This window comes from Trachypithecus francoisi, unplaced genomic scaffold (assembly GCF_009764315.1).
Source record: "Trachypithecus francoisi isolate TF-2019V2 unplaced genomic scaffold, Tfra_2.0 Lachesis_group0, whole genome shotgun sequence".
Taxonomy (NCBI): Eukaryota; Metazoa; Chordata; class Mammalia; order Primates; family Cercopithecidae; genus Trachypithecus; species Trachypithecus francoisi.
Window position 1 is genome coordinate 122254490 of NW_022681453.1, and position 24432 is coordinate 122278921.

At 35.1% G+C, this 24432-nt stretch overlaps 1 protein-coding gene and 2 non-coding genes across 5 annotated transcripts in view; 1 reads left to right on the plus strand and 2 right to left on the minus strand.

Moving 5' to 3' along the window:
• NAALADL2 (N-acetylated alpha-linked acidic dipeptidase like 2) overlaps window positions 1-24432 on the plus strand; it is a 967958-nt gene that overhangs the window by 544027 nt on the left and 399499 nt on the right. The gene's annotated exons all lie outside the window — the stretch shown is intronic.
• On the minus strand, window positions 1511-1644 carry LOC117084683. The gene has a single exon (XR_004437589.1). It is a non-coding gene; the product is annotated as a small nucleolar RNA SNORA70 (small nucleolar RNA).
• On the minus strand, window positions 15943-16049 carry LOC117084569. The gene has a single exon (XR_004437502.1). It is a non-coding gene; the product is annotated as a U6 spliceosomal RNA (small nuclear RNA).

The window sequence follows — 24432 nt, forward strand, 5'->3', positions numbered from 1 at the left end:
TCCTAAACTCTCCTAGATTTCACTGATGACATAGATTTTGTATTCATTTGAGTACTTTTCTTGGAATGTTATATTGGAAAATTTGAAGAGTGTGCACAATTTGGAAAGAGGCATTGTTATCATTATATCCTCTGAATTGTCTGGACAAATAATACTTTGGTTCTTCGATTGATTTAACTTTATCATTATAAATTAGGTTTTAGTTTCTTTGGTTCCTTGGATAACAAGATAAAATAGTCATAAACTTTAGGCTTCTATTTTGTATAAAAATAAACTCTTTTTTTTTAATATACTAATAATGTTTATTGAGGTGTTATGCCCAGACCGTTTGTTCCCCGAAAAAGACCACCAGAGTCCAGAGTCAAAGCCAAGCGGCAAGGATCTTTAATGCAAGTTCGAACTTGGTCCCTCCGTTCCACAACATACAGGAGGGCCCTGAACAATGCGTGCACTTGCCTTTTATAGCCTAATGTAAACAGGACTTGTAAAGTTGCAGAGGAACGAGGGAATTCTCTAGGTTACAGCATTACAATTGGTTAACATTTTAAGTTTATACATTTAGCAGTTTTTTATTGGTTCCCGCGCTCTCACAAACGGCTGTGTTCTTATCGGGGATTTTCCAGGTGGTGTCCTTCTAAAGTTGAGATATATGGTAGTCTTTGAATTGAAAGATATATGGTAGGGAGACATATGGTGGGATGAGCCCAGGAAGTTGAGGGATATATGGAGGGGAGACATATGGTGGGATTTGTTTATACTGGGCTCAGGAAGTTGAGAGATATATGGCAAGCACTAGTAATTAGAACAGAAAAAGAACAAGACAGGGACTTTCACATTGCTTGTCTATACAACATCTGAAATCTATAGATAACATTATCGGTTAGGTCCCGCGTCAACTTTTAACTAGGCTCAAGGCGCCGCCCGGGCTGTCTGCCTGTAGGGTCAACTTCTAACTAGGCTCAAGGCGCCGCCCGGGCTGCCTGCCTGTAGATTTCATTTGGTCTCTTTCAGAGGGAATCAGGATAAAACTAAAATAACAGACAAAGTATGTAAGAAAGAGGGATAATTGAAGTGAAGGCATTTTTTTTTTTTTTTAGGTGGACAGGAAGTAGAATTTATTGGTGAGTATTAAGAGGGGGCAGCACAGTGGAAGCCCTCCTGAGTGCAGGGCCTGCCACTTGTCCAGAGCGCCACGATTGGGAACGTACTTGACCCATCTGGGATAAGCCGCTTCTCAGCCACCATGTCTTCAAATTCATTGGCATTGAACTTGGTGAAGCCCTACTTCTTTGAGATGTGGATCTTCTGGCGGCTGGGGAGCTTGAACTTAGCCCTGCACAGGGCCTCCACCACACGTTGCTTGTTCTGCAGCTTGGTGCGGATGGACATAACTTGGTCAATGTGAACCCTGGCCACAGTGCCCTGGGGCTTTCCAATGGCACCTCGCATGCCTGTTTGGAGCCTACACTGGGGTAGTGCAAGGTCAGAAACATGAACATCCATCTGAAAGGACTGTCTCCAAGGTCCCTTAGAGCAACCCATACAACAAACAGGCTGCATCACTACCAGGGAAGCTGCTGTTTGCAGCCATTGCACACTGGGCCCCCATGAGGAAAGGAACTCAGTCGGCTTAATTGGCTGCAGGAAAAATAAACTCTTAAATGCATGCACTTCCTTTCAGATAAGAATTTTCCATACTCTCATTGCTAAATTATAATTTCTCTTTAATTTATTTGTATAATAACATTTCATTATTATTACCAATTTTATTTCCAGAAATTATTACCAATTTATTTATTAGCAATTTTATTTATTTATTAACAATTTTTGTTTTAATTATTTATTTTTATTTTATTTTACTTTATTTTTTATTTGTTTTATTTATTTATTACCAATTTTATTTCCAGAAATTAAGAATAAGTATGAAAGTAGAGAATGCAGTGTTTTTTTCACTATGTAGAATAAAATAAAATAATGAGCTACTGCTCTTGGGCCTTATTTAGGTCATGTTGAACAGACTTTGGCCAAGGACAGAGTCCTATGTTAACGGGGACCTCCCACCAACTCAACATCTATACATAATTAAGACATTTTGAGTGTGGTTATTTTTTAATGACCATTTAGTATTCTGATTAACCTGAACATTCAAGCTTCAGGCACTTATTTCATCATGTAACTCATACATAAATAGAGCACATTTGTATAAATGAAGGCCCAATGCAGCAATTTCCATTCAAAGCATAAGGACAAGGAAATTATATACAGAAAAATGATACAACCTATTTTCATGAATGTCTCCTAATTCACCCCAATTTTCCTGGTAAATTTGATTCTTGTTTAATCTACCCTGAAATTTAAAGGAAGCCTTCAGTAATAGATTCCATTTTGAAATTATTTTTCTTACCTTACTTTTAGTTTGTCTCGTTTGCAATAATATGTAATCATATACATATTTATGTGCTGTAGGCAAGTGAAAGATGGCTTCCCTCCACCCTTCTAGGTTCTTCGGCTAGGCTACCAATTAAATTGACAGAAAAAAAGGTTGAATAATGGGTAGAAATATACACTTACAAGAAATAAGACTCGGTGTTAAATAGATTAGCGGAGTGAATATAGTTAACATTAATCAATTGTACTTTTCAAAATATCTAGAAAAGAATAATTCAAATATCTCTAGCATATAGAAAAGATAAATATTTCAGGTGATGAGTATCACAGTTACCTTGATTTAACTATATGAATGTATCAAATTATCACGTCTGCCTTAAAAATATGTACATCTTAATATGTATCAATGAAAAACAAACAAAAGTTTTTAAAAATAGAAACAAAAACAAATGAACAGAAGAAAAGTTATACAAATTTATTACATGCATGGGGGCATCACATACAACAAAAGTGAATACCCCCAAATCCAGCAACATCTAGAAGCTTATACATGCCCAGGGGAGAGGGGAGGGGAGATTTTGGCAACTTAGGGGAGAATAAAAGATTTTTAGAAAAGACAAATGGCCCCTCAGATAAATAGGTGATAGGCTGTGATAAAGTCTGTGTGAGCATAGGATGACCTCCCATCTCCTCTCCTGTTACAAGTTACTCTTTCTTGGTTGATGGGATTATCTGGGAAGGGATTCATGACAATTGAGGTTAAAACTCTAGACAATTTCTTGATATCATCAAATATTTCTTTGCTTGACTGTTGGTTTGATAGACTCATACAAACAAGGTAGGTTTACACATTGAATTTGAATGATAGATCATCATTTGTTTTTATTCTGTAGGTTCCCCTCCCATATTGTCCTCCTCTGAGATTTATTTTCAAAGAAGCTGTTCATTTGTTTTGTAGAGTTTTTCACAGTGCAGTTGTTTCTGCTTCCATCCTAATGATATTATTTAAAATCTTTGCCTGACCTCTGTGTCCTCTATAAAATAATTCTTAAATCCAGAGTCCTAATCTGTTTAGATTCAAATTTTTGACAAGAATACTTTATAGGTGTATTGTATATTTCTGTCAAGAGGCATGTATCATCTTTTATTTTTCCATCTGCCTCTCTATTTATCTTATTAGAGTTGATTTTGGGAATTGCCTGAATTCATTACAGTAGTCCACCCTTATCCCCAGTAATGCTTTCTGCAGTTTCAGTATAGTTCAATGGCAGTCCAAAAAAAAATTAAATAAAAAATTCTGGAAATAAACTTCATAAATTTTAAATTGTCCATCATTCTGGGTAGAGTAATGAAATGTTGTGTTGTCCGCGCCTTCCAGCTCTGTCCTGCCTGGGATGTGGATCATATCTTTGTCTAGCACATCTTATGCTGCTTGTATGTTAGCCACTCAGTAGCCATCTTGTTATCAGATCAACTGTTGTGGTATCCCAGTGCTTGTGTTTAGGTCATCCTTATTTTACTTAGTAATAGTCTCAAAGCGCAAGTTAAATGATGCTGACAATTTGGATACGCCAAAAAGAAGCCATAAAGTGCTTTCTTAAAGTGAAAAGGTGGAAATTCTCCAATTAATAAAGAAAGAAAGAAAAAAAACTTATGCTGAAGTTGTTAAGATCTATGGAAGGAATGAGTGTTATATCTGTCAAACTGTGAAGTGGGAAATTTTTTTTTTTTTTACTACTTTTGCTTTACACTTCAAACTGCAAAAGTTACAGCCACAATATGAGATAAGAACTAAAAGTGGGAAAGACATTAGATTTGTGGTTGGAAGACATGACAAGAAGTGTGTTAAAACTGACTTCAGTCATGTTCAGTATTGTTTGCAGTTTCAGATATCCACTGGGGGTCTTGGAATGCATTTCCTATGGCTAAAGAAAGATGACTGTATTTCATAAGAGTATTACAAAATTAAAGTGTTTTATTTCTGTCATTCCTTATTTATGTATTAGCTAGAATACTTCTATAAAGAGAAAAATTATCCTGTGGTACAAATTTTGTAGGATACTTAGGTTAAATGCTTGATTACTTCTCCTCTTGTATCCATTTTCAGATTGATACATTACTTCTCTAGCAACTTCCAAAGGTACCCAATGGATTTATGTTTATTGTCGTTATAAATTTAGGAACCATTTTACGTTCAAATATGTACAAAATCATTCAAATTTAGTGATCTTAAGGTGAATCAAAATATTAAACCAAAACCATGTGTACAGTTGAAAAGTAATATAAAAGAATAAAACAAAAATACTAGAGAAAGATTTGTTGAATATACTAAAAGAGCGGTTTGTGTTTAAAAACAGACTTTCCTCAGTTTTTGGAATGCTAATAGTACTGAAAAATTGATAGAAAATAAAATAGAACAACAAAATTCCACTAATACATTTCTTTCTTAAAGTCTACAGTGTGTTTTATATTTATTATATGCAGCATCTTTTCCAAACACTATAACTAATCATAAGGAATATTCTCAACTCCATGAAGAAAGGATTATTATTACCATTTTACATTTGAAGATATCTAACCTTCTTAGAAAGCTGATTGACAGTTAATATTATGGCTATTCCCTGTTTAACTTTCCTAAATTCCTTAGGGGATTTATGAATGGCTCCAGGAGGCCCACCATTCTCCTTAACTATATGTGTGCATGTACATTTTTCTAGAGGGACTTTCCATAGCTATAACCAAATTTTGAAAGGAAACTATAATCTCCTATCCTCCTAGAAAGTCAAGAACCAGTGCAATACCTGAGTTGATTAATAAGTGTGTGATGAAGACATTGAGAATTCAGAAGAGTCTGGTCATTTTTTATTTGCACAAACATTATGAAGATCTATCTGATAGTAGAAGCACTAGCTAGCCATCTTACTTTAGATGTATACATTTTTCAATATACATGATTTTCTATCTAAAAACTTATATAGAGTTTCAAATATATCTCCTTAGTTTAAATGTTTTCTGATGCCATGTAAGCCTTAGTATAGACATTGCTAGACATTATGTACTCTAGCTTTAAAATTTCAGTAGGTATACATTTGTCAATGCCATAGAATACAAGAATCAATGTTGAATGCAATTATATAGCACATGCTTACAAATATTTCAGAGGGTAAAGGTTGATAATGAAAACACAAACATCTAAATAAAATATAGATTGTAAATAACCACCACCTGTTTTAATGTACACGCTTGGCAAGAGTACCGAGAAGGAAACTCAGGCTGATTTCTCCCCCATCCCCAACAGTGAATTCCTTATTAAACACAGACTGCCAGTCCTTTTTTAACATAACTTTTCTATATTATTCATATAAATTTTGTTTCAGCAATATTATTGATGTCATCTGAACTATTTTTTAGTGGATTGGTCATTTTTTATGATAGCTCTGTGTCCTTCATCCTAGACTCCACATCTAACTGTCAGAACCAAATCATAATATCACTTACTCACTATCAATAGAATTTCAAAAATACATTCATCAATTTATGTATAGTTTTAACACTGTATTCTAAATACTCTATTTTAAGCACAAATTGTTCTTTTATAGAAAAAAAATGCTTTTACCCTGATGGGTATTCTATTTTATTTCTGCTTAATGGTACTTTTTATCATTCTGTTCATTAAGATAATCATCCTGGAACCATAAACACACTCAATAAAATGCTTCAGGGGACAGATTACCAATATTTCTAATTAAAGATACTGTTGACCATAAGCTAATTAGAGTAAGCAACATTTTAAGCATGGTACAGACATTATAAAATTATAAATTACTAAAATTAAAGGTAGTGTGTAGTTAGAATTTTATAAGGCTACATAAAACAGTTTTACATTGAAGTAAAAATATAGGACTGGATTTTTTCCAATGAAATTTTATTGTTTTTTAATTTTGTAATTACTGGCGATGATGCCACCTGGCAAAATTTATATTTATATCCAAGAAGGAATAAACACTATATTCTACCTTCATTCACATTCTGTTTGTTTATTTATTTATTGTTAGTTCTGGCTTCATAAGTTAAGTGGTAAATTGAAATATTATCTTATTAATATAAGCACAATTCAAACCTTCACTTAAATAATTCAAATGGAGATTTTTTCTTCTGGCTTGAATTAATCTACTTTGTTTTATGATGGAGAGGTCATTGTTAATGAGGAGAAACATTAGTAAATGAATGATTTATCCTGTCTTTGTATTTGTGTAAACAAGATAACTGTGAATAAATCTTTCCTATTTTACTCTGAAAATGCAATTCTAGAATGTATTAAGCCTTAAGCTGGAAACTGAAAGGACTGAGACAAGTAAAGTCAACGCTTTGGAAAAGCAGAGGCTAGAAGAGGGGCAATCTTGGCTTCAGAAGTCAGGTCAAAGAGGAGGCTTTGCTTGTCAGGATCATATTCTGTGACTCAAACAGTGGCTCCAGGGGAGAGAACAATGTTTCTTAGGAACACTAGAAGAATGTTTGTCTGAAGCTCAAGAAGTCAAAGACTAATTGAATTCTAAAGCAGAATGAAACCCTCAGGATTCCATGATAAACTCAGAACTGTATGCAAAAGGCAGAACAGAAGTGGTTACAATAATTCTTAAGTAATTCTCAAGTTAGCAGGGAAGAAGGAATAAGATTTATTGGCACCAGAATTATTTGTGCCAGTATATACATGGGAAGAAAAATAGAACTTTTAATTCAAGATTTAAAAGTGTTCAGGTAATGCTGAAAAACATTATACTCTGCTTTCCACTCCCTGCCCCTCAAGGGAACCACTAAAAAACAAAAAATTGGGCTTAAATTCCGTGATCATTTTACTGTTTTATATTTGGCACATTAGATATAAAGATTTCTTCAAAATTACTTCTGGCCATTCTATAGGAAATCAGTCCATTGCAAAAGACGTGGTAGTAGCTATTCAATACAACCAGCAAGCCAAACGTTTCAACTTTTAAAACAAGGAAATTGGTAAATTCAGGAAACTATTCTGGTGAAACTACTATGTACATAATTCACAAAGAAATGAAAACACTAGGATGTGGCCAGATGCTTGAAGCTTATATACCATCTTTAGGCTAAACAAGGGGAAAATGGTTTTGAGCTTCAGGATGAGGGAAGCAAGTTGGAAGAAGTGAAGGAGAGGAAGGTGTGGTAAATAAGGGTTTTTTGTTGTTGTTGTTGTTTGTTGTTGTTATGCAGCTATCAGTTGGGTGGTAAGAGTGGTCTCGAAGAGTAGCTTTCTTTCTGGTAAAAAGACATTTTTATAAATAGAAACTCCCTTTATAAATGTAAATTTCTTTTGCAAAAGAGGAAATGTATACTCTAGTTTAGGCAGTTAGCGGGCGCTAAAGAGCTTTCTCTATATTACTGGTCCTCAATTGCCTTTAGTCAAAATAATCTGTATGCCAAACAGACATATTTTGAAGTGGTATATTGTGGTACACTTCAACCTGCACCTGTACTAAGTAGCACCTTTATCAGCAAAATTCTACTGTTCTGAGTAGGCAACACCAGATAAATGTTACTCTTCCCACAATTATGTCCCAATGAGGCCAATTTCTGTCAGGGTGTGTTTTGAGTTATATGAACCTTTTTGGAGCATCTGGTGCATGAGACTTATGGTGTGTAGTAGAGTGATAAGGATTATTAGCGTATGTTCAGTAATTTTCCTCACCAGTGTAGATAAACCTAAAAGAATACAATGGTGTGTTCTCAGGTTCTCTGTTTAGCATGTCGAGATTCTCTTATGGAGAAACCTTTTCTCTTCTCTATTACCACCTACCTCATGTTGGGATTATTTAGCTACATCTTTTCTTCTATACTAGAAGATCACTAATGTACTTGCCACCCTTGAGTATGGGTTGGACTGGTGACTCCTTTCTAATTAGAATACATAAAAATTGTGGGATGTCACTTTCAATATTAGATTACAAAGAGACTGTAGCTTCCTTCTGTGGGCCCTCCCTTGACCTCTCGCTGTCTCACTCTGAGAAAAACCAGCTGTCATATTGTGAACTTCCCTTTGGAGAAGCTCATGTAGCAATCTGAGAGAGGCCTCAAACCAAACACCCAGTGGGGGGAGTAAGGCCCTCAGTCAATGGTTTGTGAGAAGCTGAACATTGACAGCAAACCATGAGTGAGCTTGGAAGTGAATACTCTGAGTTAAGCCTTCAGAGGAGACCTCAGCTGAGGTAGAGGCTAAGTTATTGAATTCTTGACCTAAAGAAACTGTAAAATAATAAGTATTTATTATTAAGCTGTTAAGTTTGCGAATGGGGGTGGAGACTTGTTATATGGCACTAGATAACTAAAGCACATACTAAGGCAGAATCTTTTTCTGAATCATTTCTTTATTCCCCAAATAACTGCATAGTCCCATGCTTTACTATGGATTACCTGGATCATACTAGATGCTCAATGAATATTTCTCAGATTACACTTTGAATAATAGCAGACAAAATCTATTAAATGCTAACAATGTGCTAAGCATTGTTCTAAGTGTTTCACATATATTTATACTTCTAATCATTGCAACCTCCCTTTGAGGTAGGTTCAGTCATTCTCTCCATTTTACTAATGAAGAAATTGAAGTTTGGAGATATTAAGAAATGTTCTCAAGATCACGAAACAGGGCCGGGCGCGGTGGCTCAAGCCTGTAATCCCAGCACTTTGGGAGGCCGAGACGGGCGGATCACAAGGTCAGGAGATCGAGACCATCCTGGCTAACACGGTGAAACCCCGTCTCTACTAAAAAATACAAAAACTAGCCGGGCGAGGTGGCGGGCGCCTGTAGTCCCAGCTACTCCGGAGGCTGAGGCAGGAGAATGGCGTGAACCCGGGAGGCGGAGCTTGCAGTGAGCTGAGATCTGGCCAGTGCACTCCAGCTTGGGTGACAGAGCGAGACTCCGTCTCAAAAAAAAAAAAAAAAAAAAAAAAAAGATCATGAAACAGGGTCCTATATTTGAACCCCAATAGTCTGGCTCCAAATTACATGCTTTCAGCCTTCATGCTTTTCTGCTTCACTATGAAGTGATGAATACTTGCTCAATGAAAGAATGAATCACCTAATCATTTATAACACTGAAACTTACATATTTAGCACTTACATTGTGTCTTTTATTTTTCCTGGATATGTAATGAACACTACTTAGAAACGTTAAAGCTGTGGTCTACAGATTATGTTTTTAAACACGTTATTTGTTTTAAAATATTTGACTACACGTGAAGAATCAGAAATAGGTAATTTTAAAATAAAGAAAAATGTGTCTAAATTCAGAAGACAAATCCTACATTCCAGTGAAATACGAATTCTGGAAATATGAAATCACAGCTCTTCCTCCCTTTCTTCCTTTCTCTCCCTGAAGAACATCTATACCTTTCCAAATAAAATACCTACTTTTAGATGTAATTCTTGAAAGCGTGAAAATAAAATTTATTTATTTCCCTCATATTTTTCTCAATTCTACTTGTCTAACATTGATTTTTTTCTATTTGTAACGCAGCACAACCCAATAGGATTTCCCATTGTTTCTTTTCTAAAACCGTGCACCTGCACCATCAATTATGCCAGGAAGAGCTAGCACAACTTTGGAATGAAAACGAATGATATGCTATGAAAATAGAGACAAGACAGCTTAGAAGATTGATTCTGAATTATAGAGCTGCTTCCTGATCTGCAACCACCCAAATTCTTACAACTTAACAGCTGGTTAGTGAGCACAGAACAGACCAAAGGCTTGCCTCATGACTTGAACGAGGGCAGTTTGCACAGTTTGTGGTGTAGTTACCACCGAAAAGACTACAAATCAAAATCTTTTAAACTAAAGCACTGGAATAGTTCTGTTTCCAATTTTTTTTCATCTTTAAAATAGGAATAAAGATATTTAAAATTTTAGAGTTGTTTCAGGAATAAAGTCAAATCACATATTTGGAAAATTTATTAATGTAATTGTCAGTTAATATACAAATGCAAAGTATTACCCTAATTATTATGATTATCTTTGAAATCATATTATTTTTAATTTTACTACTATGCAAAGTTATCTTTTTATGATTTTTAAGTTATAATTTTCAATTTATGAAGAATTATAAGAATAGTGCAAAAATGCATATCCTTTACTTAGATTCATCAATTGTTAACATGTAGTGAATCTATTTTATTAAATCATTTTGTGCTCACCCATGCACTCTCTCAGGCATACTTTCTTTCTGAATTATTTGAGAGTAAATTATCTCAATAACCTGGGGATAAATTAGAGGCATCAGTTTTTTATCATACATACTTCAGAGTGTATTTCCTAAAAGAAAAGCCACTATTTACATAACCACAGTTAAAGAATCAAAATCAGAAAACTTAATATTGATATAATGCTCTTGTCCAACACACTATCCATACTCAAATTTTGAAAATTGTCCTAAAAATGTCTTTGGTAGCTATGTATTCAACCCAACCATTCCCCCTTTTTGGAGACGAATTTAAGCCTTTTAAAAATGCTTTTAGTCTTTCATGATCTTGACACCTTTTTAAGTACACAAGCTAATTTTTTTCTGTAGAATTTCCCTCATTTGTCTCATATGCACTGTGCCTTAATTTATATATTTGCCTAGAAATGCATTAGGATAGAATTTCTAAGGCAATTTTGAAGAAGTCAAAGAAGCAGATAGCCAATATGCTCTTTGCTATTCCCGAGGAAAAAGGAAAGGAAACTGGCGCATATTCCTTTGGATTTCCAACAGATTAATTTTACTTTGGTTATCATTGAAAACTGTTAATATTTTTTACAAAAGCAAAAACAGACCAAATGAAATCAATGATGTTGAGGAGATGAAAAAATGTTGGTTAGTGGGCACAAATATACAGTTAGATAGAAGGAATAAGTTTTAATGCTTGATAGCAGAGTTGGGGGACGATAGTTAACAACAATGTATTGTATATTTTAAAATAATCTGAAGGGAGGACTTCTACTTTAGGTGATCATATTCTGGAGGTGATGGATAACTTAAATATCCTGACGTGATAATTTTACATTTTATTCCTGTGACAAAATATCACATAGCCTCATAAATATGTACAAATATCGTGTGTCAATTTAAAAACACACTGCTGAATTTTTTTTTAAAAAGATATATCACCTTGAAATTAATTGTGTTTTATACAACATATTCATCAATTGTCATATTCAACAATTCATCAATTCATCAGATACTAGATTTAGACACAAATCTGTAAACTGATAATTGTGTTTTCTATGTTTTTGATAACCTGTAGACATAGATTATACTACAGTAATCTCCAATTATCTGCAGGGGATATGTTCCAAGACCCCAAGTGGATGACTGAAACCACAGATAGTACTGAACCCCATTACAGTCAATCAGAACATGTTTCTATTCATGCTAATGCCTTTTCCATATTTACTAAACACTAATCATGTACTGTGACAGTAACTTTCCAACAGCAAAACTAACACAATTTTTTTCCCCTCTCACAATTTGACAGACAATTCATTCTTACCTCCAATTTTAGCAATCTCAGCATGTGGTTTTTTTCTTTCTTTATTAAGTTGAGAACTTTCACCTTTTTATTTAAGAAAAACACTGCTTCTCTTTGGCATATCACAATTGCCAGCATCACTACTTTCGTGCTTTGGAGCTATTACTAAGTAAAATAAAGATGACTTGAACACAAGCACAAGCATTAGGATACCAAGAGAGTTGACCTGATGACCGAGATGGCTACTAAGTGACTAACGGGCAGGTCCATAATGCATACAGCATGTATGTATTACATGCTGGACAGGGAGATCGTTCACATCCCAGGCAGGACAGTGGGGGACAGTACAAGATTTCATTACACTACTCATTACCCCACTCAGAAGAGTGTACAATTTGAAACTTATGAATTGTTGGCCGGGCGCGGTGGCTCAAGCCTGTAATCCCAGCACTTTGGGAGGCCGAGGCGGGTGGATCACGAGGTCAGGAGATCGAGACCCTCCTGGCTAACACGGTGAAACCCCGTCTCTACTAAAAATACAAAAAACTAGCCGGGCGCGGTGGCGGGCGCCTGTAGTCCCAGCTACTCGGAGGCTGAGGCGGGAGAATGGCGGGAACCCGGGAGGCGGAGCTTGCAGTGAGCCAAGATCGCGCCACTGCACTCCAGCCTGGGCGACACAGCGAGACTCCGCTCTCAAAAAAAAAAAAAAGAAAAGAAACTTATGGATTGTTTGTTTTTTGAAATTTTCATTTAATATTTTCAGATTGCAGTTGATCATGGGTAACTGAATCTGAGGAAAACTAAATTATAGATAAGGGGATCCCACTGTTACTCATCTTTTCTATCATGCCTTGAAGATTTATTCATTCCCCAAAAATGTCATACTGTTGAAAAGGGCAGCCAGTTTCTCAGTAGCTATCCTTTAACAAATTGAAATAGACTAATGGAAAGGCAAGGTGATGCGCTAAGTATGTATTCCTTTAGGAATTCCAAGATCCCAACAACAGTCCTGAATCTATAGGAAACTGATCCATCATTGTGAGTTAAAGCTTCAAAATGACCACATGCCTGGAATGTTAATTCAGCAAAGATCAAGGCAGAGCTTCATTTGCCATTTTCATTTAATCTTGTTAAGTATTAATTGCTGATTTCTGTATAATATTTGCATACTCATGACAATAATGACAGCTAAATCCATGCCCAAAAAGGCCACTGTTTTCATATATAACTTGCTACAATAATAACAGCTGCCAGTCTCATGAGGAACTTCGCTGTATTATTTTATATTTTATGAGCAATGAAATGGCAGTGTGAACCAACCCTTGACCTCTGACTTCAGGAAATATATGAACTGCTTCTCTTCTAGTTCCTTTGTTACTTTGCATATTACCAAGCATTGGAACAAAGCAAACATGGTTTTAATTTTCACCTGCCAAAACTGCTAAAATCAATCTTGCTGTATTCAATAAACAACTCACTGTGCATAGTTGGGTAAATTTTATTAGTTGATGAATACCAATGGAATCTTGCCGTTAAATCATAAAATAAAACCCATATATGTGACAAATATCTCTCAGTCCATGACCGTCTTCCTAGGTAATCATATATGGTATGAAAGATGAATTTTCTTATGACCTTATGCATACAGGACAAAATACAATGATGTTGTAAGTCATGAGCTTCATACAAAGTAGTTTGTTCTTAGTAAAGTGTTGGAAAATACTCCCAAGACTAGGAAGCCATCTTTCAGTACTGATTTGATCTAATAGTTAATCAAGGGTACTGTCTCTCGTGGGTCATTTATTCAGTTAACAAACTTTTATCAGATCCTATGCTGTATCAGATCATATACAAGATATGATTCAAGGTTCTTGAAAGATAAAGATGGATTGAGACATATTACCACCTTTAGGGGACTAATGGTTTAATTAGGGAAGAAGCCATATGAGCAAATTATTAGCACAGAGTGACAAATGCAAATTATTATCAACATGCTCTCTGAGAAGTAGAACGTAACCCTTATTTGGGAAGAGATAATATGAAGTTTCATTTTCTTTATAAGTTTCTCCTCCTCCCCACTTTAGGTTTAGGTTACTTTCATGTGAATATGTGTATGTTTCTACCATAGTGTTTACTATACCATATTAAGGTTTGAGCTCTTGCTAGCTGTATGACTGTGACAAGACAGACCTGTAAGTCAGTTTCTTCTTTTTTAAATGAGGACAATTCATTCATTCATTATTGATCAAAACAATGTTCTCTTCTACACATTTTTAAGTGTAATATATTTTTAATATTACTTTAGTTATAGGGCTCAAATGGGGATTAAATGAGTTAAATCAGATAAAGCATTTAGCCCAGTATCTGGCACATGGTAAATTCTCAATAAATGCTGGCAACACATTTATTATTATGTTGCATAATTTTGTTTAATACTATATCTCTAGTGTTTTTTATCTTTTAACAGCATGGTCTAAATATGTGTTTAAAGTATTTGTATTTTTTTCTCCATATCACGAAAATCTTGAAAGTTGGAGGAGACTCAGATAAAGCTCAGGTAGATTAAGAGGTATATTTATTTTCAGAGTTCAATAGTACATGTATTTAACAATTTAACTTGTGACCAACTTTCTTTTCCACCAGAGCCTGGCCCACTACCTGATGCATGGTAAGAGATAAAACATATTTGTCATATTGATTTAACTTGACCTTATGAATTTCAACCAGTTGTGACTTTACTTGGAAGGTCAGCATCTTCAAGTTAGGAACGATTAAGCCAGTCATTGAACAATTTCTGTTTCTCCTGATAAATGCTTCTCCCTCTGTCACCTGCAAGAATAGCTTCTTCTGAGAAGGAAGAAAACCCATGAAACTTGGTGTTTTCAAAAAACTGGATGAATGGAGTTCACCTTTTTACCCTCCAATAGGGAGTTAGGGCAGACTTTCATTTTGGAAGTTTTATAGTAGATACCTTTATTTTAAAGATATTGGCTTAATTCAATCACTTTCTATATACTGAATTTTACCTCATAATGCCATTTGTAGAACTTTAATTTAGCAAGCATTTCAGAGTCTGATTTCTTATTCTTAGTGTATTCATATAACATAGGTATTACATCTTGCTACAAAATGCCAAGATTTTTAATATGAACAATATTTGATAAGTAATTAATGTTCAATACATTTATTACTGAGAGGTACATCACTAATCTTTTATTAACTGCTTTTCTTCTGGATAATACATCCACAGTATGAATTTCCACTGGGACCTACAGTTATTAGATCAGGTAGATTGAAGCACACCATAGCCAAATGGATTTTTTTTTCTTTGCATTAAGTCCCAAAGCAGCTGTCGTCATGAACTAGAGAAGCCAGAAATCTAGGTCTTAGGTTATACTTACTGGCATGGTTTGGCTGTGTCCCCAAGCAAATCTCATCTTGAATTGTAGTTCCTATAATCCCACGTGTTGTTGGAGGAACATGGTGGGAAGTAATTCAATCATGAGGATGGTTTTGTCCATGCTGTTCTTGTGACAGTGAGTGAGTTCTCACAAGATCTGATGGTTTTATAAAGAGCTTCCCCCACCACCTTCACTCTGCACTTCTCCTTGCTGCTGCCATGTGAAGAAGGACATGTTTGCTTCCACTTCTGCCATTATTGTAAATTTCCTGAGGCTTCCCCAACCCTGCGGAACTGTGAGTCAATTAAATCTCTTTTCTTTATAAATTACCCAGTCTCGGATATGTCTTTATTAGCAGTGTGAGAATGGACTAATACACTTGCTTACTGAACTTGAGACCTATTTTACATTTAAAAATATATATTATAATGCCTTGATACTTAATGGTATTTTCATATTATGGAGTCATTAACAGTGTGGGTGCTACTACATAGAAAAAACAACAGCAACAGCAGCCATCTGTCTATATTGTCCACTTGAGAATTTAGTTTCAACCTCCTGTTAATGAGATGCTTTTATTGTCACATTTTTTTTAGTTTTTATTATTTTATACATTTTTTTAAAAATATGAAATGCTTCACAAATTTGCATGTCATCCTTGCACAGAGGCCATGCTAATCTTCTCTGTATCATTTCAATTTTAGTATATGTGCTACCAAAGTGAGCAATTCCCACCATTTCTAAACAGTTCTAAATTATTTCTTTTTTTTTTTTTTTTGAGGTACGCAGGGGAGTGAAGTGGGGCACAGGTATAACAGAGGGATTTGCCTACAATCCATAGCCAAACATGGAGGGCACAATAAGGTCACAGCTTCATGGGGTGAATGTTTATTTCTGAGTCCATCGAATTCCCTGAGGGACAGGAAGGCTGAGCAACAGTGACATCCAGTTATAATTATTTTACCTTGTTGAAAGCAGGTTCAGTGATCTGGGCAAGTCCCTTCTTATTCTCTAACAACAACATTAAAACATGAAGCAAGTGTGATTTCTGGATAGAAAGATTCTCCTGAGAATTCCGTGGGTACATCATGTTTCATTTGTTGTAATATATGCACTTCAAGTTTCTGGGTCAAATGCACACATATCTTCATGTGGCTTATGTAAGTATCATGGAAAACAGTTTACAACTTACTGTTTACAGTTTCACAGCCCTTGAGAGAAATGATGCATTAATTTTCTGGTAAGATTAGGGGTCTTTTTGCTTTATAGGGGAATTGGGCTAAGAGTTTCCCTAAACACCCAGGTTGTAATCCCTGCCATGTTATTAACAACACAGTAAAATCAGTTTATCATTTTAGTCTTATCTCTTCATTTACAAAATTGAAGTGTTGAATTGGATATTCTTTAAGGTATTGTGCCCCCAAAACAAAAAAAAACAAATGAACAAACAAAACTATTACTTTTCTTGTTAAATATTTCAGTGAGAAAGTTTTTGTTCAATTGGAGTGAAAGGAAGTGTGTAACCCATCATGCTTGTTTAGCAGTGACATCGACAGAGCCAAGGATGATTTATTTGTGCATGCAAGTTAGATTTCCTGGTGACGGAACAAGAGAAAGACACTAATTAATTAGAGACACAGAAGGAAGTAAAAAGACAGCCCCAGACTTGACCCTCAGCAGGATTTGAAGCTGACATCTAGGAAACTTTCATTCTTAATCCTTGATGTTTCTGTTACTTTTGTTTTTTTTCCATCCTTTGCAAGCACACATTGCCCCTGTCCTTTAAAGTCTTCTAATTCCCCTCCTCTGCTAATTCGTGTCCACATGACGAAAGCACTGTATGGTTCTCATTATATTGTTTTCAAACTCTATTATCTGCTTTAGGGCTACGTTACTCTTAGAGAGACCACTAAAAACAATTATAAGGAAGTTTTTCCAGACATTTTTCTTAGGATATCTTTTCAGAAAAGGAACTGTTGAGATGAACTACTGTATATGACACTTAAAGGTATTGATAAATATTGTCAAACTAGCCTCCAGGAAGATTATACCCCTGGAGGAGAGTGCCTGTTTCCCGGAATTACATTGTTGTTTTATTTTAAACATTTCCAAAGGGGTTTCATTTTAATTTACATTTATTTGTAAACAGAACATTTAAGTTTATTAGTCATTTTATTTCTTGTTGTATGAATACACTATTTATGTTACAGGATAGGGGTCCCGATCCAGACCCTAAGAGAGGGTTCTTGGACATTGCGCAAGGAAAAATTAAGGGTGAGTCAACAGTGCAAAGCAAAAGCAAGTTTGTTAAGAAAGTAAAGTTCTGAAAGAACAATTACTCCATAAACAGAGTAGGGCATTCTTGAAAGTAAGAGGAGTAATGTGTCCACCCTAGGTACAAAACCTTTTTTTTTTTTTTTTTTTTTAACCTAGGTTAAAAACAAAAAAAAGAAAAGAAAAAATAGAGTACTTTTTTTGTAACCTAGGTACTTCCTTTTACGTAGGTTAAAAAAAAAAAGATGATGAGGAAATATGCTCTGCTACAAGGGTTTGTGATAAAGGATTAATTTTCTTAATTACTATATTTTGCAAGAATCAATATTACTGACTATAAAGCAAAATTACGAATGCCTTTGTTCTCAGGTTATTGGGATATCAGGACACTCCCAAGTCTGAGTCTGTTTAGTAAACATCATCCCTCTGTTTCCTTAACCCTAAGCATGTAAAGGCTGGGAATAGTTAACTTTCTGGGAATGCAGCCCAGCAAGTCCCAGCCTCATTGTCCTAGCCTGCACTCAAGATGGAGTCGCTCTGGTTCCAAAACCTGACATATCTCCCCAACTCCTTTACAAGAGGACCCTTAATCCTAAAGGTATAGTCACTTCCGTGGTCGCCAGAGAGATGTTACAGGAAAGGATCCGGATCAAGACCCCAAAGAGGGCTTTTGGATCTCATGCAAGAAATGATTCAGGGCGAGTCCATAGACTAAAGTGGAAGCCAGTTTATTAAGAAAGTAAAGGAATAAAAGAATAGCTACTCCATAGACAGAGCAGCGCTGTGGGCTGCTGGTTGACCATTTTTATGGTTATTTCTTGACGACATGCTAAACAAGGGGTGGATTATTCATGCCTCCCTTTGTAGACCATATAGGGTAACTTCCTGATGTTGCCATAGCATTTGTAAACTGTCCTGGTGAGGTTACTGTCATCACCATTTTGGTTTTGGTGGGTTTTGGCCAGCTTCTTTACTGCAACCTGTTTTGTCAGCAAGGTCTTTATGACCTGTATCTTGTACCGACCTCCTCTCTCACCCTGTGACTTAGAATGTTTTAGGAATTCTAAGTCTGGGAATGCAGCCCAGTAGGTCTCAGCCTTATTTTACCCAGCTCCTGTTCAAGATGCAGTTGCTCCAGTTCAAACACCTCTGACATTTATGTCTTGCTCACTTTCCTTTTGGTGTATCTGTTCATTTTCCTATTTAATCCAGCTCTTTATGGTAATGCTATAGCATAGATTCCAACATTTTATGTAATGAATCTCTAAAGTGAAGATATTAATTGATATGTTCCAGATATCAAACATGTTGGGAGCAAAGTTGATTTTTATTTTGAAAGATAAGAGGGATGATTATTTCTGTAGTTTTGAACAAATGAAATGCACCCTCATTCTCTATATGAAAAGGGACTGAAGTGAGCAGTCAATAAATATTTGAAAGAGGGATACATATGTGAGTTTAGAAAAGAGAAAAAAGTCAATCTGCATTATTCCCACAATATTTTTGGGCTATATTTCATCCTGGGATAATTCATCCTGTTTCTCCTAAGTCACAGAGACAGTGATTTTTAAGGTATTACTGTCAATCATTCCTAGGTAACAAGCACAGAATCAAGGGCTTCATCAGTACTGGCCTTGTGATCTCTTTTATGTTGCAGAAACTCCTGTGTAAAGCTCACAAGAAAAGTGAACATTTTTAGCTTCCTCTAGAACCAGGACCATGTTTGTCTGTGTCCATCTTTGAGGCCATTTCTTAATCTCTACTTAAAAGTGAAAGATAAATGGGAATAAAATAAGCTACATATTACAAGATCCATAAGAAGAGACAAAACAATAAAAATAAGCACTTACATTGAAAGCACTGAGTCAAGCAAAATGAACTACAACAAAGGATTAAGGTAAATTTGCCAGCCAGATTATTTATAACCCAAAACAATAAAACAAACCCAGGATATAAAGCTTAAAGTTCAATTCTTAAAATATGTCTAAAGAAAGGGTTGCAGAGTATATATTTTATATTGTACAATCAACCTTATGGTCTGGGTCAGTTACTAATGCCACTCTTTCCTACTCTAACTATGATAAATGTCATTCATCAATCCAGCATTATTTTCAACTAGGACTAGACAAAGCCCTAGAATGTTTCTCAACAGAACTCTCTAAGCAGCTATTATCCATCAAGAAGGTGGTATTTGAGTTAACACATATTACCATTTCAATGCTTGACTCATCTGCTAAAGGTAGGTACAGTTTTATTAATTTAAAGATAGGAAAGCCAATCAGCTTTTATGCAGCAAGTTAATTCTTTCTGTAAAGTTAGCAGCTTTCTAGTAAAGGTTTCTTTCTCAGCTCTTGAATATTCTTTAAGCCAGAGCTTTCCAACTGGAATACAAACCAATAGGTCAAAACAAGTACAGGTACATAGAAGTTATTGATTCCTCAACCTTGAGAAGGCCAGGTGGGGTTGAAGATACCAGAAATCCTGGGCTATTACTTACAGCCGTAAACAGCCACATCTGTGTACTCCAGTGTGCAAATATTATTGTTTTCTATACATATGCTGAAAAAGATGGAAAGTTTTGCTTTGAATTATGGAACAAACAATCCTGCCCTAGTCAGAGACATTTATTAGTATATGAGTGGTTTCTTTTAACTCTTACTCAAAATGTTAGAATTTTTCAAAATCATCACAATTAAAAAAGTCAAAGGATTTATATTTTGAATGGAATGTGTGTATATTTATGTATGTACAATCATGTGTCACTTAAAATCCGGGATATGTTCTGAGGTGATCCTTAGGTAATGTAGTCATCGTGTAAATATCAGAGAGTGTGCTTACACAAACCCAGATTATATAGCCTAACACATCCCAAGGCTATAGGTATAGCCTATTGCTCCTAGGCTACTAACCTGTGCCTGTAAGACATGTTACTGTACTGAACATTATAACACAATGGGAAGTATTTGTGTGTCTAAAGAGCTAAACACAGAAAATGTGCAACAAAAATACAGCATCATAATCTTACAAGATTACCATCATACATGTGGTTTGCCATTGACAAAAACATTTTTATGCAGCACGTGACTGTATTTATTATATGTATACATATTTCTCAGTCTGAGACACAACTAATTTTACCTGGAGTGAAATACATCATTGTGTGCTGCACTTTCCTAGGGCACAGCTATTTTTTGGTGAAGCTCCTTCCATTTGAGCATAAAAGTCCAGTAGACGATCATGAGTATTTAAGGAGCATTATTTGATAATGTAGGTTATTTTGGTGGCAGGAGATGTTAAAACACTAGTTGAGATTAACTTCATGGAGTGACTTCCTAAGGCACTTATATCTTCTCTTTCTCATTCAAATCTGTCTAACTTGCATCTCTCTAGACACTTATAATTGTGGTACTAGAATGATATGAATTAATAGGTTGATGGAAAATATTTCTTAATAAATTAAAAATTTTTAGGTACAATTTATTTTTAATGGCCAGGTATGTATATTATGGGGCACTGAATGGGAACCAGTTTGGAAACATAAAACCAATTGTAATTTACACATTCAGTACAAACAAAACTACAAAGTCAATAAAAAGTAAATTGACAATTTAATGTGACAGATGATTACGTTTAGTAGAAAGCAATCACACTTAACATCACAAATATGAGCTGATTACTCCAGAGCAATTCTTTGGGCCAAGCAGACTGATGTTTCCTCTTGCCTCATAACTGGGTCTCCTTCAACCCTTTCTAAAATTGCTTTTAGAGTGATCATTGCAAATGATTCAGTTCTTTGAATGACACCCTACTGCTTACTATAATACACAAATATAAGTTGGTGAACAGAATCCTTTTTATCTGAGTCTTGGTTACCTCCAGCCTCATCTGTTTTTAACGTAATCTATAATTACATAAACAGGTCTATATAATTTGTACCAGCTGTACTATACTAAGTATTTGCAGTCTCCATAGATGTCATCCTGTTTCTTTTCAGAGCCTTTCCAATATGCCATTCCCACTATCTTTGAAATTTATTCCAGCTAATGGTCATTCCTTCAGAACTGGGTTTTAGTATCTTCCAGTAAACCTTTTGTAATACACTCCCTTCCCTCCTCTGGCTCTGAATAAATTGGTTCCTTCTCTGTGCCCACCACAACAGCCTGTGCATTCCTTCTTTGACCAGACTTAACACTGTGCTGTAAATGATCGATTGATTCTACTTGCCTGTGAGCTCCCTGAGAGAAGGCTGAGGTCATATTCACACCTCTTGCATTTTTAAATTCTATTTTGACACTTTTACATTCTTCATAAATATTTTTGAAATGAACAAAACGAATGAACTCACACTTCTGGAGTTACCGTGCATGCTAGTTTCCAGTTTGAGCTTTATTTTCTGTTTGTTCTATTTTGTTTGGGAATGTGTGTGTATCCTCAGAATGCTGAATGCAAGAAGGATAAGAAGAGGTTTGGTGTGAGTTACTTCCCTCAGAGGGCTTCCTATGAGATATTTTTCACCTTCCTTTTCTTTTTTGCTTTGTTTCCATTCTTATTTTTGTCTATTCCCCAGCTCTCCCTCCTGTCTGAAAACTTTATTAGATCTTTTACAAGTTCAGAGTCTCTTTTTTTTTTTTGAAGCTGTGCAGTAGAGGTATACAGAAAGTATACCTTGGAACCAGATTAACCGTTTGTTTTGTAGAAGTCTAAGAGATGCTTTTATTTGGTTGCTACAATATGTCAGATCAGTATGGTGTGGGTTTTCATTTAGGCCTTTGAATGGGTACCAGGTGGATATGCCAACATAAAACCAAATAACAACATTAAAGCCTTGGTACTAAAAGAGATAGCTCTGTAAAGGAATATTATGTAATTTTCTCTGTTTTCCACCCACTTTATTTTACTAGTCAATAGGCATTGTCTAAAATTCCAGAGAGTCATTCATATAGCTAAAAGGAAAATAATGTCAAATTTGAGTTATTTTGACAATAATAAAATAAGAAATTCTACTCAAATCACGAATGATGATAGATATATTTGTTTTTGCCTTAGCTTTCATTAAGTTTGGTAGAGAAGAATAATTTTTAAGGAACTCATTAGACATCACTGACATGCTTAAGAAAAATTGGCTGCCGCAAAGATTTGTTTGTGCACAATTTCTAAACTCACACGGGATTAGAACTGAACCAGCACTGGATGACATCCTGTGAGTTCATTAATATTTACATTTTATGTATTTGTTTATGCAACAAATATTTGTAAAGTGTTAAACATGTGCACAGCTTTCTTCCATGTCTTGGGAATAGTAGTATGAGAGAAGGGCCTATAGTTTTACAAAATACAGGCTCCCTCCACCTTGTTTGTAACACTTCTGTATAGCCATGCATTTTATTATACATACTCAAAACATTTGAGGGATGTAGATGACATAAATTAAAACGTCTTGGTTTCTGAGCCCCAAGCTAAATTATATAAAGCCATAATTTCTCACAGTTACCTGTGATCCACTTTCTGGCAATATCTGAAGTAGCACAATGTAGTGGAAACAGCAAGTACTTGCTTTGGAGCCAAAAAGCCTGGTTTCTGATCATCATCAGTTCTGCCAGAAACTCATTGTGCAATCCTAGATAAATAGCATGACCTCCCAGGTCTTTAGGAAATAACATTAGATTTTCTCTAAATGTGCTTCTATCTATGATTTTCTACATACAGAATATAATAATTTGCTAACGAAGGCTCCCCATAATCACCGAATAACTGGTACCCATCTCTATTCCTGAACTTCTAATAGCCACAACTTATGAAGGAAGATCAGTTGCAAAAGCCATGTGAGTCTAAGCATCCTCTAAACAACAGCACGCATATCCAAAGCAATGCAATGTAGAGAGTCAGAGAAGGCATATGTTGACTAATGTTACACAAGATCCACTAGTAACTAACTGTACATGTAACACAGTAACTAGATTTAAATTCTTACTAAGTCACATGAAACCTTTAATATGGAAATACTAGCAGTGGCTATTACACGTTAGAAAAATGTAAAGTCATTTTCCCCTGCTTTTGTAAACTGCTGAGAATAGCTATGGTTATAGTTCTAAATGGAATTTCATTAAAGCTACATCTGAACCATGTACAAGTTCACCTCATATATCAAGGACCATCAGCACTTTACTACTATCCATGTGGTGGGATAAATTACTCTGGCAACACACATTTCTGGGAACATCATATTTACTGAGGCTAGCAATTAATCACTTAAAATTGTGTTTGAATGAAATGTGTTTCCAGGAAAATATTTTAATTTTATTATCTTTTTTATAATTTCACTAGGCAAATTAGATGACTTGAAATAGAAAATGGATTTCAACAAAAAGTAATTACTTGATAGTACAATCCATACAATCACCTAAATCCAACTTTATCCTGTGAGGCTTAGTTTATTGTAACTCATGAATATATAGATTTTGATTCATTTTAAGCTGCACATGTCTACATTAACAATAGAATTAGTGTTCTTCAAGATTTAAGATGCAATTTTAAACATCTTTTAAACATAAAGTTAATTTGATTTTGCTTTGATAATTACCTGCATTTTATTTATAATTTTATTCCTATAAGTTATTTTTATAAGACCATCTTATCATTCAACATAATAAATAATTATTGTGGTGTTGTTCAAGTAGATATGTGATTCTAAATAGCCAAAGAAAGTGCCATGCATACTTTAGCAAGCTCATTTTGAGGAGGATAGGTAACGATAAGTTAACTCTTGTGAACGTTAGTAAATATGCACAAACTTTTAATGTTACTGAGATGAACTTAAGGTTTATATATGATAATTTT